This window comes from Rhipicephalus microplus, chromosome 1, assembly GCF_043290135.1.
Source record: "Rhipicephalus microplus isolate Deutch F79 chromosome 1, USDA_Rmic, whole genome shotgun sequence".
In the NCBI taxonomy this organism is placed as follows: Eukaryota; Metazoa; Arthropoda; class Arachnida; order Ixodida; family Ixodidae; genus Rhipicephalus; species Rhipicephalus microplus.
Window position 1 is genome coordinate 128,327,885 of NC_134700.1, and position 6,199 is coordinate 128,334,083.

The following is a 6,199-nucleotide window of genomic DNA, read 5'->3' on the forward strand; positions in this document are numbered from 1 at the left end:
ATTATCCGTCTTCACCAGCATATAGCGAAGTAAACATGTCAGAATTGTAAATATAATATATAACAAGTCTATCATAGTGGCTTCATTTATTACCAAAAGCACTTCATTAACAAAAGCACAGTAAAAATTCTCAAACGGCAGTTAGCACTTTTACCGAAACAGTGTCAGCAAATTATTACTGACCAAAGTGCAGCTACATTTTTTGAAAAGAGCCCGCGACACCTGTTGCTGTAATGTTAGCATCGAATCAGTGTTGAACTGAGGAGCGACACGCCTCGCTAACCTGAATGTTTTCAAATTCAGTGGCACATACCCGCTTTAGAGCGGTTATGTGCCACAAGAGATGCGAGGTTGCAAATGGCGTTACTTGGAGTGTTAGCTAGATGGACGCATGGACGGACAAACAGACAGACTAGTAGATGGACGGATGGATGGATAGGCGTCCGGACGTACGGATGGATGAACCCACGAACAGACAGACAGACAGACAGATGGGTGGGTGGATGTACTCACGGACGGACACACGGACAGACGCATAGACGCATGGATGGACACTCGGATGGTTGCACGGACGGACGGAAGCAAGACCAAATGGACGGACGGAAGCACAGATGGGCTGACGGGCGCTTCGCCCAAATCATCATTCACTCTGTGGATATGCTGTGATTTATTTTCTGATTTCACGCGATAGGGTTACGGACACCGGCGGCGACGGTGGTGGCGGCGGACAAAATGCAACTGCGCGTGAGCCGAGTTTTGATCGCATAACAGCTTTTGCTGTAAAACAGCAGTCACTAATCTGCGTCAACATCTTTCACGTTGAACATCGAATACCATGTTGACGACGCGGTCCATGGCTGTTCGGTCCCTCCTAAAGCCATTAACGAATTCAGAAAAGCAATTATTGCTCTCTAAGAGCAGCTGTAGTCTTGACAATGCCATTCTTTTAGGGGCGAAAAAGGAAAGTTTTTTCTACACTTAACTTGTACGTACACAAACGAAACATCGAAAACAAGTCAGACAGTGTATACATTTTACAAATGAGCCCCGAAATCTAATTGGTCACTGGGTATCCAAATATTACAAGTCAAAGGAAACTGAAATGAATCAGGTTAATTACTTTTTATGGCATAACACTTATGCATGCGTACTAGAGTGGGCGCTTGGCTAGTACGGGACAACTGGAAACTTCAGCCGTCCCTCTCTTACTTTGGAGAAACGTGTGCGCCATCGTCGAAGTTAAGTCTCTTCGCCGTGCGTTTCCAGCTGCTGATCTAAGTAATTCCACACAATGAGCCGTATTTTCTGTAGTGCGGGATAGGCGCCTCTATGCGGCTTGTGCCGTACTTCCGCTAAACAGCGTCGACTCTACAGTACGTACAAGGTTACTGTAAAGACCAGTCTTGCAAACAGCCCACGATCTGTTCCCATGCGCGCCGTGCGAAAGCCAAAGAGGCGTTGTATGTACCATGTGCCCGCCGCTCCTCGCCACCGAGCAATGAAACAGAGCATGTTGGGCCGCTCTTTTTTGCCGCAGTTTGGACAGCGGTCATTTGGAACGACTCCCCAATGTGCTAATCAGTCACGCGTAGGCAATGCCCTCATCTTCTCAACCAGTCAAATTCGCGCACCTAGTTAGGTACGCGATTGCAACGCCATCGTTTCCATTTTCTCGTGCAGAATGCTGTTTCTTCCTCTTTGTTCGGTGTTCTACTTGTCACCATTTCGCTTATTTCTTGCGATAAAACATCTTCCAGACTGCATGAACCTATTGGTTCCACTGTTCGTTGTAAGCCACTGGCAGCTCTGTAAAACTTAAGCGGAATTTCTGCTCGTGGTCCGATATACGGATTGGCCGTGAAAGTACCTTTTAGTGTATTGCTGCAGTACATCAAGAGCCTGCACCCAGGGTAGTTGCTGTCATCGAACAGCTTCTGTGTTGTTTTGCAGCCAGCGCTCTCGTGAACGTTGGTATATCTGGGAGGCTCAAGCCTCCACGGTTTGTGGGAAGCTGTAAAAATTTCCTCTGTACCTTTGCTGGTTTTCCTTCCCAGAGGAAGGTCCCCGCCATAGAGGCGAGGCGTCCTGTAACACGGCGAGGTAGAAGGGCGATGTGTGCTATGCAAAACGCAAAGCGCATGCCTGTGTCTTGATGGCTGTTGCTTTTGCCGTTAGTGAGAGGTTAAAATGAGTGGTTGCTGCTATGACATCGGTAGATCTCCTAAGCACGTCATCCCAGGTCTTTTTTGATACATCTCCTTCCTCAAAGTAAACGCATAACACCATAACAGGTTGACGTATTCTAAGTCTCCTGGCAATAGTTCTTTGAAGCCTCCAAAGCGCAATGCTTTACATTTGGTGGTGTTTAAAAGAGCACCAGACAGACAGGAATAATCAGCAAAAATGTCAAGGAATGTACTATAGCTAGACAAGTTACAAAAAAATACCGAAATATTATCGGCGTATGCGACAATTTTGAACATTGCCTTGCCTGGCATCGGGAAACCCACTATGCGCTCGCAGTTTGCACCTTTCTCGCTCGCACCTTTCTAATTAAAGGGTCTAGAGACAAAAAGAATAATACCGGAGACAAAGGACAGCCTTGCTTCACCCCTTTTTGAATTGCGAAAATTCTGGTCACTTCATTGTCGAAATAAAGACAGCTACACCTCTCCTATTAAAGTATTTCTACAAACCACACAGACTGCTCTGGGAGGCCAAAGAGGCGCAAAATAGCGAAAAGATACCCATGTTCAACTCTATCAAAGGCTTTGGCGTGATCCAGGGAAATATATACTCCTGAGATTTGTTTTTCTTTGGCATATGCGAAGAGGTCTCTGATGATTGTAAGAGGTACGAAAACGAAACGTCTTGACACTACACATGACTGCAAGGGGGACACAACCTCTTCCAAGAAAGGCTGCACACGCCGTGGTAGCAGCGTGGCTATTAACTTATAGTCTGTGTTTAGAAGGGTAATTGGCCCCGACGATTTAGGATCTGACGGCTCCATACCCTCTTTTAGCAATAGAATCACCCTTCCTTCGCTGAAGGACTGCGGTTTATGGCCATCACGAAACAAAATATTCAAGAGATCGGCGATCGCATCTCCCAAGATATCAAAGAAACGCCGATAAAATCCCCTGAGTATTTCGTCTGGGCCTGGTAACGTGGACTTATTCATTGATTTCAGGGCGTACCATACTTCTTCTTGATCCGTTTCTGCATATGATACTAAACCGTCTTCCGAGCCTAGCAATGGCAAACCTTCGAAAAAGGCTGGGAGTTTAGCAGTAAACTCGTCGTCCTGTGCGTCATAGTCTGCCGTAAACAGTTTTGCAAAGTAGTCTAGGAAACCTTTTTGTACTTCGTCCAGGTCATTAACATTGGTACCACCCTCTTTCAGCGCCTCATCGATGTAGCGGGGCTGGCATCGACGATCGTGGTTTCTTTGCCCATATGTCAAGTTTTCTATTTCATCTGTCGATAAGTGCATTTCTCTTGCGAGCCTTGTAGCCTGGGACCTCTGCTTTAGAAGATTTTGATATTTATTTTTTGTGCTTCAAGGTATTATAGCATAGCGAACGTAGTTGACCCACCTCTCTCAATAATTTGAATGCGTCGGAGAATCTCATTCATCTTGGCCGTGAGGTGAGCGTGGCGCGCTTTTCCTACCTGTTGCGCTATCAGGCACCAGCGAGATTTTAAGTGGTCGCATGTAGTCGGAGTTATGCAACCCACTTCTGCCAGTGAGGCCGCCAGCTCAGTTTGAAGTACAGAAATGCTTTCGTCATCATGAAGAATAGTTGGGTCCATCCTCCATAGTTTGTGGATTCTTGTTGTTGTGCTCACGTTAAACGTAAAGAGTAACAGAGCGTGGTCGCTGAGTTTCTGCTGACTTGGCGCAAGCTGGACCAACTCGCATGCTCGTAGGTTCGCTAAAAAATGCTCGGGCACATAAACTCTATCAATTCGGCTTTAGTGAATGCCACAAGCACGGGTTGCGATGAACCCGACTCCTTGTAGAGTTAACCACCCATCTGACAGCTTGAGATCTTGAACCGATTGTTATAGTTCTCTGGCGTAAAAATTGTTGGCATCTTGGCCGGGACCGCTGACGTCTCGTGCAGTATCGAGCACGCAGTTGAAGTCTCCGACAAGCACATATGATATCAGCTCGATCAAAAAATTTCTGACACCTTTATAGAATCTATTCGTTTCTGATCTCGTTACGGTTGCATATACGTTGACAAATCTGACTCGTTTGCAGTAAAGTACTACATCTACTGTTATAATGCGGTCTTCGGTGTCAACAAGACAGTGAGCACCCCTCCTCGGCGTTGTATTCATGAAAACAACTCCTGTGTCACGTGCACGCACATCTGTAAGTGAGAAGAAGGCCTCTACATGAAACCTTTCCTGAAACTCTGCAACGTCAAGCTTAGTACGAAATTTTGTCTCCTGCAAAAATAGCATGTCTACGCGATGCGGCCGCGCGAGGTCAAGTACTGCCTGCTGCTTCACCGGATTTCAGAAACCGCGAAATATGCACGACATAAAAGAAAGTGATTCAATTGTTGAAATAAAGACGAGGAAGTTGCTTAAAGGAAAGAGAACGTAGGAGAGAGGAGAGCCAATTGCTAAATGTACATATTGTCGTCGCTCATAGTTGGTGACATTTGCCGTGGTGGTGATCCCATGCGGAGTTTCTTAAATGTTGCCTGTTTAGCGGAGTCGCTGCCACTGCTCCCACTGCCTGGCTTGAATCGGCGTTGTCAACTCGAAGGACTCGATGTGTCTGCAGATCGTGCGGGTTTGGTAGAAACCTCGGTGTCCACCGATTCGCTCCGCGTTGGTGGTCGGCTTCTTAGCTGCTTCATCGATGTCGAAGGCATAGCGTTCGTGTTCTGCAAGGTCGTCGACATTCCAAGGCTAGCGTTTGGTGTGCTGTCACTGGCGTCTGTCGCTGTCGTGGCAGAGGAAATCAAAGCAGGGCTTTCTGCGATGCCTCTTGTAATGGGCACCTGGTCGTCCTGCGTTTTGCGCTTCTCGAAGGCCATTGATGCGCTGCAGTTATGTCGAGTTTCGGTGCTGCCTACTAGTGAAGAAAAATCACTGGAAGTTTCCGTGGAACTCCCATATGCGTGTTCATGTTGCGTCTGAGCGGGCTGTTCATCTGATGTTGCCCCGTTTGGCTTACTGGCCGGCTTGACGTGAGTAGCGTCTTCCGACTGCGCGTCCACGAAATCATCTGGCAGGCTCTCTTCATCCCAGTGGTCTGGTGTCTTGGCTCGTGTCGTTTTCTTTTGAGGACGCAGTACTTCATAGGTTCTAGATTGCTTGGCCACACTTCAGGAGATTGAAAAAGAGTCTTCAATTGTTGAGAAGTCTTGGACACTCGGTGACGGCGTCTTCTGAGCTGCGTCTGCGTATGATCTGCGCATAAAACATTCTTTGGTCGGGTGATCACCTCTACGCCTTCTGCAGGCTTCAGTGCACTCTTCCACAGTGAGTCAGTACGCACTGCACCTATGACTAAAAGGTGTTGCACAAGCCTCGGCCACGTGGCCTTCGTTGTGGCAACGCGCACAGATGCGACGCATGCCATGGTACTCCAACATAAGGCGGTGTCCATGGATTGAAATGGAATTCGGTGCGGGCTTTGCCATTTCGATCTTCACCAATGGTGCACCGGTAAATGTAGACTGACGTGGTTGCAGAGTAACATATGTTATACTACGTACTTTGCCGAAAGGCTGCAAAGTAGAGACGACCGCGTCATCGAGTACGTAGGGCGGCAACCTGTACACAATCACGAACACATTTAGTGGGCCGACGACTTCCGCTTGAATTTTTTCCTTCTAAAGGACAAAACCTTCATTAACCACGAGCTTGGTGGCTTGTTCTGCTGTCCTCATTGCTACCAAGAACTTCAAAGCGCCGAGGTGTTGCAGGATCAACACCCCTTCGCTACAGGTCGTCTCTTCGGCACACTCGATGATCTCAACGACGGAGACCGCGCCTTCAGGAACGGTAAACGCGAAACAATGTTCTTTTGGCGGGGTGCATACTGGCCTCGAAGCCATCCTCCTAGGGGCCCCAGGGGTCGGCGACTTCTCGGCCGAAGCCCCGGAGAACCTGAATGTGGGTGAGACGCCGAAACACTGGACGCACGCGTCGGTGAGAGCCGCACTCACAC